This window comes from Calliphora vicina, chromosome 4, assembly GCF_958450345.1.
Source record: "Calliphora vicina chromosome 4, idCalVici1.1, whole genome shotgun sequence".
NCBI lineage: Eukaryota > Metazoa > Arthropoda > Insecta > Diptera > Calliphoridae > Calliphora > Calliphora vicina.
The window spans coordinates 34,689,013-34,710,127 of record NC_088783.1 but is presented as its reverse complement, the minus strand read 5'-3'; the positions used below and the strand labels follow the sequence as shown (position 1 = coordinate 34,710,127).

The following is a 21,115-nucleotide window of genomic DNA, read 5'->3' as shown; positions in this document are numbered from 1 at the left end:
GAAAAAAAATTGTTCACAGATTCTAAAATCACTAATTTGTCATCCACAATATCCAGAAAACGTAGTTTTACTTGCATATATAATTTGATGCGTTGGGTGTTTCACATTTAGTTCCAAATTTATCAATCTCAGGTTACCGTTTTTCGTAACGATATACTTCCAATTACTATAAATGTTGTATGAAAACAGTCTGCAGAGATTGATAAAATGGGGCTAGATGTAATAACCATCAATCTAATAACATTCAATCGAAATTTTTTTTGGATAGATATTGTTCACACAATTTTTAAATCAGTTTTCATTGGTATAATTTGTTGGGTAAGATTTTTAATAAATATTTGTATTTAACATAGTTATATGGATGTGTCAAAAGCTAAAAGGCCTAACTCCACTTTTCGAAAATTTCTCAATTTTGTTATTTTAGTATCTAATTAGTTGTGAACTCTTAATTTAATTAATGAGGAGCGAGGACAACCATTTTTTTCATTTTATCCTTTTCATATATTTTGGAAATCAATTTTTCCGAACATTTACTCACACAATAAAACTGAAAAAAATTAAAAAAAATGGCAAAATTTTTATATTAATAAAGAAATATATATATATTTTTCTGCATCAAAAAATAGATTTTGGAAAAAAGTCTTGAGTTGCAAAATATTTATTTTGATAGTTATCCAAGCGACCAAACAAAAAATATCAAAATTTTGTGAATGAAAAAGTTTCAAAAATTTTTCCAGTAATATTCAGAAAAATGTCTTACGTTTTAAAACGTTTCGTTATACAAAATCAGTAATAACTAGGGGGCGGATATATATGCAAATGCATGTTTTTTCTCGAAGGTCCAAATACAATTTAGACTAATTATCTATCCGAATCGCACATTTTGCTGCAAAATGGCATCGATTTGTTAGTGCATATTTTATTGATAATGCATATTTAGTTATATTTTACTTCAAAATGTATATTTATATGCATATTATGCCAATTTAAAAAAAAAATTCGACAAAATTTTTTTTGTCGAATTTGTTATAGAAATAGCAATAAATGTTATCGAATAACTTCTTTCTACATCGAGAAACTGGCACTAATTTCTTCATTTCTCTATCAGTAATTGAAAATTATCATTTCAAAAGATTTTTCTTCAAAAAAGATTAGTTTTCATAAGTATATTTGTTTTCATTGCAAATTCGATTTACAAGAGATTTCGTTATAGAAAGATTTTGTAACACCACAAGCTGTTCTACGAGACTGTCGTAAACTAGTGATTTTGGATAACTTAGAGACAAATGCACTACACAATTAACGTTTAAAATCCTTACACTATAGATTACATAGGGACACTTAAGTGGCAATTGTCTTTATGCTAGATTACATGTGATGTACATATAAAGTAACCAATTGACTTCTCTCTGCATTACAAATATCACGTCAAATGACCCAAAATATATTAATTGAAGTCAGCCAAGTGATCAGATATTATTAACAATTTCCGTCTATAAGGGATACATTTACTAATTGCTTAATTGCTGGGTTATTACGAATAAAAAATTAAGGTTGGATGCTAATTTACAGCACGATCAAAATATTGATGATTTTAAAAGGAAAGTCACAATATAGAGGCTCTACAGATTATGGCTTTAAACAAGTATTTATACCTAGATATTACAATTAATATTTTCATCGTTTTTTCAGAAGAAAAATTATTTTAAAAATTGTTTTAGAACTTTTATTGATTAATTCATGTGTGTGAAGTTAAATTCGAATTTAACTAGCACAGACAAAAACCACATTTTTTAACATTGATCATTTTACAGTCAACATAGCACTGTTAAGCACTTAACAGTCATCATAAATAAATTGTAGTACATGAAATATATCTGAAATATGTATCTGAAATAATTTCAGAACTATAAAAAATAAAAAAAATAATAAAAAAATAAATTTCTGACGTGAAATAAAAGTAAGATAGTAAGAATTAATATTGGAATTTAAATAAAATTGAGTTTTTTGAAAACAAAAACTGGAGAGGATTAGCGACCATTTTGGGAACTGGGTGAAAGGTTCGCATACTACACTATATAGAAATGTTGGTGCAATGAGCACCTGTTGGAACTGTTATAGTGGGATACCTGAAATAATCTTGGGATTTGAGAAAATTTAAGTTTTTTGAAAAAAAAGCTCGAGATGATTTGTGACCATTTTGGAAACTGGGTGAATGGTTCGCATACTATACTATATGGAAGTGTTGGTGCAAGGAGCACTTGTTGGAACTGTGGTAGTGGGATATCTGAAATAATCTTGTGATTTGAGAAAATTTGATTTGGAGAGGATTTTTGTCCATTTTGGGAATTGTGTGGAAGGTTCCATATTACACTATATAGATATGGTGGTCCAAGAGGTACTTGTTGGAACTGTGGTATTGGGATATCTGAAATAATCTTGGGATTTGAGAAATTTCGACTTGAAAAATGTAATATTGCTGGAGAGGATTAGTGTCCATTTTGGGAATTGTGTGGAAGGTTCGCATATTACACTATATAGATATAGTGGTCCAAGAGGTACTTGTTGGAACTGTGGCAGTGGAATATCTGAAATAATCTTTGGATTTGAGAAATTTCGACTTGAAAAATTTTATTTTTTTTTGAAAAATTTTGTAGAGAGGATTTTTGTCCATTTTGAGAATTGTGTGGAAGGTTCGCATATTACACTATATAGATATGGTGGACCAAGAGGTACTTGTTGGAACTGTGGTAGTGGGATATCTGAAATAATCTTGGGATTTGAGAAATTTCGACTTGAATAATTTTATTTTTTTTTTTAAATTTTCTGGAGAGGATTTTTGTCCATTTTGGGAATTGTGTGGAAGGTTCGCATATTACACTATATAGATATGGTGGTCCAAGAGGTACTTGTTGGAACTGTGGTAGTGGGATATCTGAAATAATCTTGCGATTTGAGAAATTTCGACTTGAAAAATTAAATTTTTTTAAAAATTTTCTGGAGAGGATTTTTGTCCATTTTGGGAATTGTGTGGAAGGTTCGCATATTACACTATATAGATATGGTGGTCCAAGAGGTACTTGTTGGAACTGTGGTAGTGGGATATCTGAAATAATCTTGGGATTTGAGAAATTTCGACTTGAAAAATTTAATTTTTTTAAACATTTTTTGGAGAGGACTTTTGTCCATTTTGGAAATTGTGTTGAAGGTTCGCATATTACACTATATAGATATGGTGGCCCAAGAGGTACTTGTTGGAACTGTGGTAGTGGGATATCTGAAATAATCTTGGGATTTGAGAAATTTCGACTTGAATAATTTTATTTTTTTTTGAAAAATTTTCTGGAGAGGATTTTTGTCCATTTTGAGAATTGTGTGGAAGGTTCGCATATTACACTATATAGATATGGTGGTCCAAGAGGTACTTGTTGGAACTGTGGTAGTGGGATATCTAATCCTGGGATTTGAGAAATTTCGACTTGAATAATTTTATTTTTTTTTTGAAAAATTTTCTGGAGAGGATTTTTGTCCATTTTGGGAATTGTGTGAAAGGTTCGCTTATTACACAATATATAGATATATAGATATGGTGGTCCAAGAGGTACTTGTTTGAACTGTTGTAGTGGGATATCTAAAATAATCTTGGGATTTGAGAAATTTCGACTTGAAAAATGTAATATTGCTGGAGAGGATTAGTGTCCATTTTGGGAATTGTGTGGAAGGTTCGCATATTACACTATATAGATATGGTGGACCAAGAGGTACTTGTTGGAACTGTGGTAGTGGGATATCTGAAATAATCTTGGGATTTGAGAAATTTCGACTTTAAAAATTTAATTTTTTTAAAAATTTTCTGGAGAGCACTTTTGTCCATTTTGGGAATTGTGTGGAAGGTTCGCATATTACACTATATAGATATGGTGGACCAAGAGGTACTTGTTGGAACTGTGGTAGTGGGATATCTGAAATAATCTTGGGATTTGAGAAATTTCGACTTGAATAATTTAATTTTTTTTTGAAAAATTTTCTGGAGAGGATTTTTGTCCATTTTGGGAATTGTGTGGAAGGTTCGCATATTACACTATATAGATATGATGGACCAAGAGGTACTTGTTGGAACTGTATTAGTGGGTTATCTGAAATAATCTTGGGATTTGAGAAATTTCGACTTGAAAAATTTTATTTTTTGTTTGAAAAATTTTCTGGAGAGGATTTTTGTCCATTTTGGGAATTGTGTGGAAGGTTCGCATATTACACTATATAGATATGGTGGTCCAAGAGGTACTTGTTGGAACTGTGGTAGTGGGATATCTGAAATAATCTTGGGATTTGAGAAATTTCGACTTGAAAAATGTAATATTGCTGGAGAGGATTATTGTCCATTTTGGGAATTGTGTGGAAGGTTCGCATATTACACTATATAGATATGGTGAACCAAGAGGTACTTGTTGGAACTGTGGTAGTGGGATATCCGAAATAATCTTGGGATTTGAGAAATTTCGACTTGAAAAATGTAATATTGCTGGAGAGGATTATTGTCCATTTTTGGAATTGTGTGGAAGGTTCGCATATTACACTATATAGATATGGTGGTCCAAGAGGTACTTGTTGGAACTGTGGTAGTGGGATATCTGAAATAATCTTGGGATTTGAGAAATAACGACTTGAAAATGTTATTTTTTTGAAAATTTTTCTGGAGAGGACTTTTGTCCATTTTGGGAATTGTGTGGAAGGTTCGCATATTACACTATATAGATATGGTGGACCAAGAGGTACTTGTTGGAACTGTGGTAGTGGGATATCTGAAATAATCTTGGGATTTGAGAAATTTCGACTTGAATAATTTAATTTTTTTTTGAAAAATTTTCTGGAGAGGATTAGTGTCCATTTTGGGAATTGTGTGGAAGGTTCGCATATTACACTATATAGATATGGTGGACCATGAGGTACTTGTTGGAACTGTGCTAGTGGGATATCTGAAATAATCTTGGGATTTGAGAAATTTCGACTTGAAAACTTCTATTTTTAAAAAAAAAAATTCTGGAGAGGATTTTTGTCCATTTTGGGAATTGTGTGGAAGGTTCGCATATTACACTATATAGATATGGTGGTCCAAGAGGTAGTTGTTGGAACTGTGGTAGTGGGATATCTGAAATAATCTTGGGATTTGAGAAATTTCGACTTGAAAATTTTTATTTTTTAAAAAAAAATTCTGGAGAGGATTTTTGTCCATTTTGGGAATTGTGTGGAAGGTTCGCATATTACACTATATAGATATGGTGGTCCAAGAGGTACTTGTTCGAACTGTGGTAGTGGGATATCTGAAATAATCTTGGGATTTGAGAAATTTCGACTTGAAAAATGTAATATTGCTGGAGAGGATTATTGTCCATTTTGGGAATTGTGTGGAAGGTTCGCATATTACACTATATAGATATGGTGGTCCAAGAGGTACTTGTTGGAACTGTGGTAGTGGGATATCTGAAATAATCTTGGGATTTGAGAAATAACGACTTGAAAATTTTATTTTTTGAAAAAATTTCTGGAGAGGACTTTTGTCCATTTTGGGAATTGTGTGGAAGGTTCGCATATTACACTATATAGATATGGTGGACCAAGAGGTACTTGTTGGAACTGTGGTAGTGGGATATCTGAAATAATCTTGGGATTTGAGAAATTTCGACTTGAAAAATGTAATATTGCTGGAGAGGATTATTGTCCATTTTGGGAGTTGTGTGGAAGGTTCGCATATTACACTACATAGATATGGTGGTCCAAGAGGCACTTGTTGGAACTGTGGTAGTGGAATATTTGAAATAATCTTGGGATTTGAGAAATTTCGACTTGGATAATTTAATTTTTTTTTGAAAAATGTTCTGGAGAGGATTTTTGTCCATTTTGGGAATTGTGTGGAAGGTTCGCATATTACACTATATAGATATGGTGGACCAAGAGGTACTTGTTGGAACTGTGGTAGTGGGATATCTGAAATAATCTTGGGATTTGAGAAATTTCGACTTGAAAAATGTAATATTGCTGGAGAGGATTATTGTCCATTTTGGGAGTTGTGTGGAAGGTTCGCATATTACACTACATAGATATGGTGGTCCAAGAGGCACTTGTTGGAACTGTGGTAGTGGAATATTTGAAATAATCTTGGGATTTGAGAAATTTCGACTTGGATAATTTAATTTTTTTTTGAAAAATGTTCTGGAGAGGATTTTTGTCCATTTTGGGAATTGTGTGGAAGGTTCGCATATTACACTATATAGATATGGTGGACCAAGAGGTACTTGTTGGAACTGTGGTAGTGGGATATCTGAAATAATCTTGGGATTTGAGAAATTTCGACTTGAAAAATGTAATATTGCTGGAGAGGACTTTTGTCCATTTTGGGAATTGTGTGGAAGGTTCGCATATTACACTATATAGATATGGTGGACCAAGAGGTACTTGTTGGAACTGTGGTAGTGGGATATCTGAAATAATCTTGGGATTTGAGAAATTTCGACTTGGATAATTTAATTTTTTTTTGAAAAATGTTCTGGAGAGGATTTTTGTCCATTTTGGGAATTGTGTGGAAGGTTCGCATATAACACTATATAGATATGGTGGACCAAGAGGTACTTGTTGGAACTGTGGTAGTGGGATATCTGAGATAATCTTGGGATTTGAGAAATTTCGACTTTAAAAATTTAATTTTTTTAAAAATTTTCTGGAGAGCACTTTTGTCCATTTTGGGAATTGTGTGGAAGGTTCGCATATTACACTATATAGATATGGTGGACCAAGAGGTACTTGTTGGAACTGTGGTAGTGGGATATCTGAAATAATCTTGGGATTTGAGAAATTTCGACTTGAATAATTTAATTTTTTTTTGAAAAATTTTCTGGAGAGGATTTTTGTCCATTTTGGGAATTGTGTGGAAGGTTCGCATATTACACTATATAGATATGATGGACCAAGAGGTACTTGTTGGAACTGTATTAGTGGGTTATCTGAAATAATCTTGGGATTTGAGAAATTTCGACTTGAAAAATTTTATTTTTTGTTTGAAAAATTTTCTGGAGAGGATTTTTGTCCATTTTGGGAATTGTGTGGAAGGTTCGCATATTACACTATATAGATATGGTGGTCCAAGAGGTACTTGTTGGAACTGTGGTAGTGGGATATCTGAAATAATCTTGGGATTTGAGAAATTTCGACTTGAAAAATGTAATATTGCTGGAGAGGATTATTGTCCATTTTGGGAATTGTGTGGAAGGTTCGCATATTACACTATATAGATATGGTGAACCAAGAGGTACTTGTTGGAACTGTGGTAGTGGGATATCCGAAATAATCTTGGGATTTGAGAAATTTCGACTTGAAAAATGTAATATTGCTGGAGAGGATTATTGTCCATTTTTGGAATTGTGTGGAAGGTTCGCATATTACACTATATAGATATGGTGGTCCAAGAGGTACTTGTTGGAACTGTGGTAGTGGGATATCTGAAATAATCTTGGGATTTGAGAAATAACGACTTGAAAATGTTATTTTTTTGAAAATTTTTCTGGAGAGGACTTTTGTCCATTTTGGGAATTGTGTGGAAGGTTCGCATATTACACTATATAGATATGGTGGACCAAGAGGTACTTGTTGGAACTGTGGTAGTGGGATATCTGAAATAATCTTGGGATTTGAGAAATTTCGACTTGAATAATTTAATTTTTTTTTGAAAAATTTTCTGGAGAGGATTAGTGTCCATTTTGGGAATTGTGTGGAAGGTTCGCATATTACACTATATAGATATGGTGGACCATGAGGTACTTGTTGGAACTGTGCTAGTGGGATATCTGAAATAATCTTGGGATTTGAGAAATTTCGACTTGAAAACTTCTATTTTTAAAAAAAAAAATTCTGGAGAGGATTTTTGTCCATTTTGGGAATTGTGTGGAAGGTTCGCATATTACACTATATAGATATGGTGGTCCAAGAGGTAGTTGTTGGAACTGTGGTAGTGGGATATCTGAAATAATCTTGGGATTTGAGAAATTTCGACTTGAAAATTTTTATTTTTTAAAAAAAAATTCTGGAGAGGATTTTTGTCCATTTTGGGAATTGTGTGGAAGGTTCGCATATTACACTATATAGATATGGTGGTCCAAGAGGTACTTGTTGGAACTGTGGTAGTGGGATATCTGAAATAATCTTGGGATTTGAGAAATTTCGACTTGAAAAATGTAATATTGCTGGAGAGGATTATTGTCCATTTTGGGAATTGTGTGGAAGGTTCGCATATTACACTATATAGATATGGTGGTCCAAGAGGTACTTGTTGGAACTGTGGTAGTGGGATATCTGAAATAATCTTGGGATTTGAGAAATAACGACTTGAAAATTTTATTTTTTGAAAAAATTTCTGGAGAGGACTTTTGTCCATTTTGGGAATTGTGTGGAAGGTTCGCATATTACACTATATAGATATGGTGGACCAAGAGGTACTTGTTGGAACTGTGGTAGTGGGATATCTGAAATAATCTTGGGATTTGAGAAATTTCGACTTGAAAAATGTAATATTGCTGGAGAGGATTATTGTCCATTTTGGGAGTTGTGTGGAAGGTTCGCATATTACACTACATAGATATGGTGGTCCAAGAGGCACTTGTTGGAACTGTGGTAGTGGAATATTTGAAATAATCTTGGGATTTGAGAAATTTCGACTTGGATAATTTAATTTTTTTTTGAAAAATGTTCTGGAGAGGATTTTTGTCCATTTTGGGAATTGTGTGGAAGGTTCGCATATTACACTATATAGATATGGTGGACCAAGAGGTACTTGTTGGAACTGTGGTAGTGGGATATCTGAAATAATCTTGGGATTTGAGAAATTTCGACTTGAAAAATGTAATATTGCTGGAGAGGACTTTTGTCCATTTTGGGAATTGTGTGGAAGGTTCGCATATTACACTATATAGATATGGTGGACCAAGAGGTACTTGTTGGAACTGTGGTAGTGGGATATCTGAAATAATCTTGGGATTTGAGAAATTTCGACTTGGATAATTTAATTTTTTTTTGAAAAATGTTCTGGAGAGGATTTTTGTCCATTTTGGGAATTGTGTGGAAGGTTCGCATATTACACTATATAGATATGGTGGACCAAGAGGTACTTGTTGGAACTGTGGTAGTGGGATATCTGAAATAATCTTGGGATTTGAGAAATTTCGACTTGAAAAATGTAATATTGCTGGAGAGGACTTTTGTCCATTTTGGGAATTGTGTGGAAGGTTCGCATATTACACTATATAGATATGGTGGACCAAGAGGTACTTGTTGGAACTGTGGTAGTGGGATATCTGAAATAATCTTGGGATTTGAGAAATTTCGACTTGAAAAATGTAATAATCTTGGGATTTGAGAAATTTAAACTAAGCAATTTTATTCCTGGTCAGTTTTGTTAAGTTTTCATAGTGCGATATAAATTTAAAAATATTTGTTGGCGTGTTGCCAACAAGTCCTCTCCAGAAAATTTTTAAAAAAAATTAAATTTTTTAAGTCGATATTTCTCAAATCCCAAGATTATTTCAGATATCCCACTACCACAGTTCCAACAAGTACCTCTTGGTCCACCATATCTATATAGTGTAATATGCGAACCTTCCACACAATTCCCAAAATGGACAAAAATCCTCTCCAGAACATTTTTCAAAAAAAAATTAAATTATCCAAGTCGAAATTTCTCAAATCCCAAGATTATTTCAGATATCCCACTACCACAGTTCCAACAAGTACCTCTTGGTCCACCATATCTATATAGTGTAATATGCGAACCTTCCACACAATTCCCAAAATGGACAAAAGTCCTCTCCAGAAATTTTTTCAAAAAATAAAATTTTCAAGTCGATATTTCTCAAATCCCAAGATTATTTCAGATATCCCACTACCACAGTTCCAACAAGTACCTCTTGGACCACCATATCTATATAGTGTAATATGCGAACCTTCCACACAATTCCCAAAATGGACAATAATCCTCTCCAGCAATATTACATTTTTCAAGACGAAATTTCTCAAATGCCAAGATTATTTCAGATATCCCAGTACCACAGTTCCAACAAGTACCTCTTGGTCCACCATATCTATATAGTGTAATATGCGAACCTTCCACACAATTCCCAAAATGGACAAAAGTCCTCTCCAGAAAATTTTTAAAAAAATTAAATTTTTAAAGTCGAAATTTCTCAAATCCCAAGATTATTTCAGATATCCCACTACCACAGTTCCAACAAGTACCTCTTGGACCACCATATCTATATAGTGTAATATGCGAACCTTCCACACAATTCCCAAAATGGACAATAATCCTCTCCAGCAATATTACATTTTTAAAGTCGAAATTTCTCAAATCCCAAGATTATTTCAGATATCCCACTACCACGGTTCCAACAATTACCTCTTGGACCACCATATCTATATAGTGTAATATGCGAACCTTCCACACAATTCCCAAAATGGACAATAATCCTCTCCAGCAATATTACATTTTTCAAGTCGAAATTTCTTAAATCCCAAGATTATTTCAGATATCCCACTACCACAGTGCCAACAACTACCTCTTGGACCACCATATCTATATAGTGTGATATGCGAACCTTCCACACAATTCCCAAAATGGACAAAAATCCTCTCCAGAAAATTTTTCAAAAAGAAAATAAAATTTTTCAAGTCGAAATTTCTCAAATCCCAAGATTATTTCAGATAACCCACTAATACAGTTCCAACAAGTATCTCTTGGTCCACCATATCTATATAGTGTAATATGCGAACCTTCCACACAATTCCCAAAATGGACAAAAATCCTCTCCAGAAAATTTAAAAAAAAAAATTAAATTATTTAAGTCGAAATTTCTCAAATCCCAAGATTATTTCAGATATCCCACTACCACAGTTCCAACAAGTACCTCTTGGTCCACCATATCTATATAGTGTAATATGCGAACCTTCCACACAATTCCCAAAATGGACAAAAGTCCTCTCCAGAAAATTTTTCAAAAAATAACATTTTCAAGTCGATATTTCTCAAATCCCAAGATTATTTCAGATATCCCACTACCACAGTTCCAACAAGTACCTCTTGGACCACCATATCTATATAGTGTAATATGCGAACCTTCCACACAATTCCCAAAATGGACAATAATCCGCTCCAGCAATATTACATTTTTCAAGTCGAAATTTCTCAAATCCCAAGATTATTTCAGATATCCCACTACCACAGTTCCAACAAGTACCTCTTGGTCCACCATATCTATATAGTGTAATATGCGAACCTTCCACACAATTCCCAAAATGGACAAAAATCCTCTCCAGAATTTTTTTTTTAAAAATAAAATTTTTCAAGTCGAAATTTCTCAAATCCCAAGATTATTTCAGATATCCCACTACCACAGTTCCAACAAGTACCTCTTGGACCACCATATCTATATAGTGTAATATGCGAACCTTCCACACAATTCCCAAAATGGACAAAAGTCCTCTCCAGAAAATTTTTCAAAAAATAACATTTTCAAGTCGTTATTTCTCAAATCCCAAGATTATTTCAGATATCCCACTACCACAGTTCCAACAAGTACCTCTTGGACCACCATATCTATATAGTGTAATATGCGAACCTTCCACACAATTCCCAAAATGGACAATAATCCTCTCCAGCAATATTACATTTTTCAAGTCGAAATTTCTCAAATCCCAAGATTATTTCAGATATCCCACTACCACAGTTCCAACAAGTACCTCTTGGACCACCATATCTATATAGTGTAATATGCGAACCTTCCACACAATTCCCAAAATGGACAAAAGTCCTCTCCAGAAAATTGTTAAAAAAATTTAATTTTTCAAGTCGAAATTTCTCAAATCTCAAGATTATTTCAGATATCCCACTACCACAGTTCCAACAAGTACCTCTTGGACCACCATATCTATATAGTGTAATATGCGAACCTTCCACACCATTCCCAAAATGGACAATAATCCTCTCCAGCAATATTACATTTTTCAAGTCGAAATTTCTCAAATCCCAAGATTATTTCAGATATCCCACTACCACAGTTCCAACAAGTACCTCTTGGACCACCATATCTATATAGTGTAATATGCGAACCTTCCACACAATTCCCAAAATGGACAAAAATCCTCTCCAGAATTTTTTTTTAAAAAATAAAAATTTTCAAGTCGAAATTTCTCAAATCCCAAGATTATTTCAGATATCCTACTACCACAGTTCCAACAACTACCTCTTGGACCACCATATCTATATAGTGCAATATGCGAACCTTCCACACAATTCCCAAAATGGACAAAAATCCTCTCCAGAAAATTTTTCAAAAAAAAAATAGAATTTTTCAAGTCGAAATTTCTCAAATCCCAAGATTATTTCCGATAACCCACTAATACAGTTCCAACAAGTACCTCTTGGTCCACCATATCTATATAGTGTAATATGCGAACCTTCCACACAATTCCCAAAATGGACAAAAGTCCTCCAGAAAATTTTTAAAAAAATTAAATTATTCAAGTCGAAATTTCTCAAATCCCAAGATTATTTCAGATATCCCACTACCACAGTTCCAACAAGTACCTCTTGGTCCACCATATCTATATAGTGTAATATGCGAACCTTCCACACAATTCCCAAAATGGACAAAAATCCGCTCCAGAATTTTTTTTTTTAAAATAAAATTTTTCAAGTCGAAATTTCTCAAATCCCAAGATTATATCAAATATTCCACTACCACAGTTCCAACAAGTACCTCTTGGACCACCATATCTATATAGTGTAATATGCGAACCTTCTACACAATTCCCAAAATGGACAATAATCCTCTCCAGCAATATTACATTTTTCAAGTCGAAATTTCTCAAATCCCAAGATTATTTCAGATATCCCAGTACCACAGTTCCAACAAGTACCTCTTGGTTAACCATATTTATATAGTGTAATATGCGAACCTTCCACACAATTCCCAAAATGGACAAACGTCCTCTCCAGAAAATTTTTAAAAAAATTAAATTTTTAAAGTCGAAATTTCTCAAATCCCAAGATTATTTCAGATATACCACTACCACAGTTCCAACAAGTACCTCTTGGACCACCATATCTATATAGTGTAATATGCGAACCTTCCACACAATTCCCAAAATGGACAAAAATCCTCTCCAGAATTTTTTTTTAAAAAATAAAAATTTTCAAGTCGAAATTTCTCAAATCCCAAGATTATTTCAGATATCCCACTACCACAGTTCCAACAACTACCTCTTGGACCACCATATCTATATAGTGCAATATGCGAACCTTCCACACAATTCCCAAAATGGACAAAAATCCTCTCCAGAAAATTTTTCAAAAAAAAAATAGAATTTTTCAAGTCGAAATTTCTCAAATCCCAAGATTATTTCCGATAACCCACTAATACAGTTCCAACAAGTACCTCTTGGTCCACCATATCTATATAGTGTAATATGCGAACCTTCCACACAATTCCCAAAATGGACAAAAGTCCTCCAGAAAATTTTTAAAAAAATTAAATTATTCAAGTCGAAATTTCTCAAATCCCAAGATTATTTCAGATATCCCACTACCACAGTTCCAACAAGTACCTCTTGGTCCACCATATCTATATAGTGTAATATGCGAACCTTCCACACAATTCCCAAAATGGACAAAAATCCGCTCCAGAATTTTTTTTTTTAAAATAAAATTTTTCAAGTCGAAATTTCTCAAATCCCAAGATTATATCAAATATTCCACTACCACAGTTCCAACAAGTACCTCTTGGACCACCATATCTATATAGTGTAATATGCGAACCTTCTACACAATTCCCAAAATGGACAATAATCCTCTCCAGCAATATTACATTTTTCAAGTCGAAATTTCTCAAATCCCAAGATTATTTCAGATATCCCAGTACCACAGTTCCAACAAGTACCTCTTGGTTCACCATATTTATATAGTGTAATATGCGAACCTTCCACACAATTCCCAAAATGGACAAACGTCCTCTCCAGAAAATTTTTAAAAAAATTAAATTTTTAAAGTCGAAATTTCTCAAATCCCAAGATTATTTCAGATATACCACTACCACAGTTCCAACAATTACCTCTTGGACCACCATATCTATATAGTGTAATATGCGAACCTATTCCCAAAATGGACAAAAATCCTCTCCAGAAAAGTTTTAAAAAAAAAATAAAAATTTGCAAGTCGAAATTTCTCAAATCCCAAGATTATTTCAGGTATCCCACTACCACAGTTCCAACAAGTGCCTCTTGGTCCACCATATCTATATAGTGTAATATGCGAACCTTCCACACAATTCCCAAAATGGATACTAATCCTCTCCAGCAATATTACATTTTTCAAGTCGAAATTTCTCAAATCCCAAGATTATTTCAGATATCCCACTACCACAGTTCCAACAAGTACCTCTTGGACCATCATATCTATATAGTGTAATATGCGAACCTTTCACACAATTCCCAAAATGGACAAAAATCCTCTCCAGAAAATTTTTCAAAAAAATACTATTTTTCAAATCAAATTTTCTCAAATCCCAAGATTATTTCAGATATCCCACTACCACAGTTCCAACAAGTGCTCCTTGCACCAACACTTCCATATAGTATAGTATGCGAACCATTCACCCAGTTTCCAAAATGGTCACAAATCATCTCGAGCTTTTTTTTTCAAAAAACTTAAGTTTTCTCAAATCCCAAGATTATTTCAGGTATCCCACTATAACAGTTCCAACAAGTGCTCATTGCACCAACATTTCTATATAGTGTAGTATGCGAACCTTTCACCCAGTTTCCAAAATGGTCACTAATCCTCTCCAGCTTTTGTTTTCAAAAAACTCAATTTTATTTAAATTCCAATATTAATTCTTACTATCTTACTTTTATTTCACGTCAGAGATTTATTTTTTTATTATTTTTTTTATTTTTTATAGTTCTGAAATTATTTCAGATACATATTTCAGATATATTTCATGTACTACAATTTATTTATGATGACTGTTAAGTGCTTAACAGTGCTATGTTGACTGTAAAATGATCAATGTTAAAAAATGTGGTTTTTGTCTGTGCTAGTTAAATTCGAATTTAACTTCACACACATGATTAATTCTTGGTATAATTTAAAGAGTTCTAACTGCTGGCTACAGTGTTGTGTATTTTTTGGACATTTCGAAATCCATACTTAATTATTTTATGTTTCTGAATAAAAATATAAGTGCATATTTTTTAAATTTTTAGGTCATATTTTGATTTTTTTGAAGCATATTTTAGGCGCATATTTTCCAATAATAAATGCATGAAAATCCGCCCCCTAGTAATAACCTTATATACATTTTTATCATTTAGAGTTACAAAACAGTTATTCGAAAAAAACTATTCTCGATATTCTTTTGTTAAAATTGTCCAAAAAATATTCAACTTCATTATTATTCATTAAAAACTTATATTTAGTTAATTAAACTTTTTAAATTAGCCCCCATTTATAGACCTCTTAAATCTGTGTTACATACAACTTATTTAACTTAATATACCCTCCAACCTTCTATTCATTCAGTTATGCATATTTCCTTACAAATTAAAGTTTTTTCTTTTCATTATAGCATCATGCAACTTCCCTTCTATTTCAATACGAGAAAGAGAAAAAAAACAGAAAGTTATTTTCTTTTATACCCATAAATCCCTACAATAGTTTAATTTAAATGTCTTTCCTTTTTATTTTAATTGAATTTTATTCTAGTATTTTCTTTTCGTTTTAATTTCAGTGTCGTTGTCGCCTATTGTGATATTTTTAATGCATTTTGCAATTCTCTCTTATTTGGTAAGTTATATTCTTTTATGCCTTTATACTAATTCTATAAATATTTATACCTTTGATTTTGTGTTTTTTTTTTTCTCTTTTTTTTGTTTGGCTTGTAGTATGGCTTTCTATAAATTATTTTTGAAAATTTTGCAAAAAATAAAAAAATAGTTAATTTTCAGAAGTACTTTGCTATTAAAGTACCAACCATACACATACAATCATCTATAGATATATTTAGACTAATGCAGAAAAACCCTGCAATTCATGGAATTGGCTAAGTTTTAAGAAATTTGTAAGACACTAAGAACTCGTTTATCTATTTGCTTTGATAGAAGAGTAATTGTCATATTATGCACTACCATTCGCTAGTTATTTCACTAGTTATTTCGCTACTTCTAAGTAGAACTCTAGTACATAAGAGAGACTATTATAATTGCAACAAATGTTTGCTGGATTTGAAAGTATTTTTTTTTAATTGTTCTGGCCGACTCAACTTATATTTTGTAGTCAAATTCATTAACCTTAGCGCTATAGATATAACTTTTTTGCTTTATTCTGCATGACTAGCGAAATAACTAGCGATAATTATCATAGCTCACTCTACTAAATACCAGTAGTCAGAAGGGTTACTAGTGTATTATAAGTTTAAGTAGCGATGAAGCTAGAGAAGATTTGTTATCACCTACTTTTCAAACTGCAGAAAAGTACTTTTGTAGTTGTTTGTATATACATATGTAGAATGACATGGATTTTATTTAATCCACAGACATAGTTTTAATTTTGTGTTAGTATGTATTTGACTCTATATTTACTTGGCACTTTACACTACTGATGTCAAGTAGTCATTTATGTTTTTTTTATACTCGCTGCACAATACCGTGCAATACAAAACAGAAATGGAATAAAAAGAGAGTTTGTTTTTGATCAAAGCAAAATTGTAACAAAGAATTACACTTAAATAAATATTGGGTCAAAAATTAGTTTTATATTTTCTAGTTGTAAAAAGGGAATGTTTAATGTTTTATGAAATAAAAAAAATTTTTAAAATGAGGACAAAACTTTATTTTCCCCAAATATTCATCTTAAAAATTATGGATCCTAAAAAATTCGAAAAGTCGACTAACAAAAAAGTCTAATAAACTTTTTTAAATTTTTTGTTGTAAAAATTTAAAAAAAAAATAAATTTTTCTCATCAATAAAACTAGCAACCATGCATTTTTACATTAAAATACAATGAAAAGTAGAAAAATGGAAAATATTCGACTTTTCGTAAATAGCAAATGTCGTAAAGACGTCTATTAAAAAAGTAAAAAAGTAGAAAGGACGAAAACTAGACTTTTGATAAAACGGCTTACTTTTTTACACATACGGTAATTTATGTATATTGTATATATCACAACTGTTTTCCGTCATCTAGAAAGCAAATGCAGAATATTTTAGCAAAATCGAATAATGCAATTTCAAGTTTTCGGTCAAAATAGCAATATTTTCCAAAAAAAAAATATAAAAAAATTGGTTAAAAGAATTGGCTTTTATATTTAATTTATCCATAGATGTTTATATAAAATATATAAATTTTCTAACATCGAAAAATCAATAAAATTAAATAAAAATTATGAGTATCACAAATTTCTCAATTCGAATAGATGCTAAATCAGGATTAAAAATTAAATTTTAAAAAGGTTTACCTATTTTGAGTTAGCATGAGGACCGATTTAAAATTGTCGAATTTAGAGGATATTTTGTTTCTGTGCACAAATTTGTTAAAATTACTTCTTAAAAACATTTCGTAGGCTTTTTTCTAATATTTAATTTCAGATTGTTTCTTTGGGTTGCTTGTAATTGTATGACTAAAACAGTTTATATTTTTTACGAGATCGGGACATTAAGTCCGTGACTTTTTGAATTTCCCTCCTCATACAACAGGGATTTGAGTCCTGTCAAAATTATACAAACAAACCAAGGCTAAGTTTGATAAATACTATGAGAACTCTGCACTATCGATTTAAATGGTAAACATGTTGTTTACTGAATTTCGTTGAGACCGTACAATCATGGAAGATGCCGAACGTTCTGGACGCCCATTTGAGGTTTCTACATCCGAAAAATACACAATATGTTGTGGGCCGATCGGAGATTGAAATGCGAGAGATTGCCAAAAGTCCATGAATTAGGCTACAATTTACTCCCTAATCCGCTATATTCCACGGATTTATCCCTGAGTGACTATTTCTTGTTTCCAAACCTGAAACTTGACTCCAACAATGAAATCACCTCACAAAAAAAAAAAATATTTTGATGACCTCGACAAATCTTTTTTTTTTTTGATGGGATAACAAAAATTGGAGAAACGTTGTACAAAGTGTATAGAGCTCAAAGGACACTATTTTCAAAAATAAAATGATTTTTTATTCAAAACACTCTGCTTCAATCAAAAAGTCACGGACTTATTGAACCGCCCACGCATCTAAACATACCCAATAATAATTTTTACTGAAATTCAAATTGAAAGCTGGTGAAATTCAAGCCTTGAATTATATTCAAACAATTTAATTATAGTTGTGTTACACTTTATATCAATAGCATTCTCCAGTAAAAAGGAATCATAAATTCAAGCCATATGTTTTTTGTTTGAAAAATGTTTAATTTAATTCAAGTCAAGTCAAATTCCATAAAAATATTCAAGTGCTTGAATTTTTGTGCCTTGGCTGATTAGTGATTAGGTATGTACTCGTATATCGGTAAAATATTTTTTGTTTGTGTATTATTTTAAATTTTTTGTTTATGGACTTATTTAAAAATGTTCTTCATATATTGTTTTCGTTTACTGTTCATTTTCCTTGAAGACGATATACAATGAGATTGCAAAATATTGGAAATGAAACCATATACTACTTCATAAAACTGATCTTATGCTTAATTAGCTATAATTTAAATTATATAATAAAAAAGGTCGAAAAAATTTACTAAAAATTTTTGAAAACAACAATCGTATGTGTAATTATTTTAGTAAATTTTTTTCGGATTTTGCTCGAGTTTTCAGCTTTTTTTTTTAAATGATGGAGAAAAATTTAAGAGCATCGAATATCGCAAAGGTCAAAAAGGGCAATCCTACTATAAGTATATAATAAATAATTATGTATATAGAACGAATTTAAAATATAACATGTTTTGCAATATCATTTATATCTTCTACTCCCATTAAATTCATTTCATGCATTTTTCAACTCTATTTCCATTCAAATTTTAAACCTTTAGCAAATCAAATATTTACCAAATACCTGCAGACATTTTTCACTTGATGCATTTTCAAACAAATTTCAATTCTAGCAAATTATTTTGCCGCAAAACATTATTTGCATACAACATTATTGCCTCAAGCATTTTTCATTAAACATACCCTCATAATTTCTCTGTGTGTCCACTTAATATTAAAGTACTTTTGAGAGCGACCCACAACATTTCCACAAAATAACAAACAAACAAAAAAAAACAGAATAAACGTGAAACTACAAGTCAACAAATCAGCGAAACAGGTCATCAGTTAAAGTTCAAGTGCTTTCTATGTATTTTTTCCTCATTTTGTTCTTGCCACTTATGTTTTAATACAATGTTTGTGCTATATACAAAAATAAATCTGTATTCGCCACTAAATATGAATATGTATCTCCTCTAAGCTCGAAGAATTAATACAAACAAATTTCATCTTAAATAAAAAAATAATGAGATAAAATGTTTAACAAATAAATTGGGGAAATTCACTTAAACACGTTCTTGTTAAATTCTGTTTTCAAATGCTTAATAATTTGCTTGGATTTTGTTTTATTATTAAATATCATTAAATCATATTAATAAAACTAAATAAAAATTATGTTTAACTCTATTAAATTAGATTTAAATTGGAACTCACAAGTTTATTCTCATGACTAAATTTAAACTAAATAAATAAAATTTCATTCATGTTGTTATGCACCGTGCTTTTACTACTGATGAAAATTAATATTTTCGAGCTAAATTTAATGTAGGTGTTTGGGAACTAAGTACATGCATGCATGTGACTTCTAGTACTAGGGTGAGTTTGACTTTGAAAAGTAAAAAAAATAATAAATAAAACGTCGTCCCTTGAGATTGCTTAGACAATAGAATTATTTTGTTTCTATGTATAGTTAGAAATAGAGCAGTGCAAAAAAACGTGTGCTAAAAGCATGATAATAGAATTTTAGTTTATATAACATTTTTGTTTCCAAAGTAATACATGCTGGTCAGAGCACAAAAAGAGTGAATTAATATGGAAAATAATTTAAGAATTGAAGTGAACTGATTTAAATATAAACGAGGCAATTAGGGAACATTAATTTGAAAAAAGTGCCGCTGAAACACAACAATTGCTCAACTAAACTTATGGTGAATGTTTTCCATTGAGGAGGGTTATTATTTAATTCGATTCGAAAGGAAACACTTTCGAAATACAATGTATAAAGCATACAGATTCGAACGAATATCTTTTCGAAAGAAGATCATAATAACCGACCAGAAGTGGTGATTTTGACACGGAAGACAAAGATCGCTCATGCCAGCCACAAAAGTTTGAAGACCAAGAATTGCAGGCATTACTTCATGAATATTGTTGCCAAACTCAACAATAGCTTGAAAAATCATTGGGAACTACTCAAGCAGCAATTTCCAAACGTTTGCAGCTGCTGGATTCATCCAAAAGAAGGAAAATTGGGTACCATGCGAATTGAAGCCAAGAGAACATGAAAGTCGATTTTGCATGTCCAAAATGAAATAAAGGGTCCTTTTTATGAGCTGCTGAATCTATAACGAACGTAATTGATTCGTCTAAAGCGAGCATTGACCGAAAAACCTTCAGAATATTAATAATTTTCCATCATGACAACGCAAGGTCACATGTTGCAATACCTGTTTAAAAACTATTTACAAAGAAGTGGTTGGGAAGTTTTGCCTTCTAGAACATACCTTGCTCCGCCCGACTACTATATGTTTCGAATAAAATTCAACAGAAATAAGTTTCATATTTACCGAAACCATGCGACCTAATTTTATAACGATCGATCCACAATTAGTCATAGCTCCCTTTTAAGACCCACTTTCAGAAAATCTATTTAATAAACATAAATCCCTTAAAAATATTAGTATCCCAATAAAACAAGTAAAAGTGTTATATTCGGCAGTACCAAATCTTATAACCAACCACATTTTGTATAAAAACGTTTATTTTTTTTATCAGAG

General features: G+C 31.8%; 1 protein-coding gene across 1 annotated transcript in view; it reads right to left on the bottom strand.

The window, feature by feature from the left end:
- The window catches only part of OtopLc (Otopetrin-like c), a 101,717-nt gene that overhangs the window by 25,241 nt on the left and 55,361 nt on the right, over window positions 1-21,115 (bottom strand). The window lies entirely within an intron of this gene.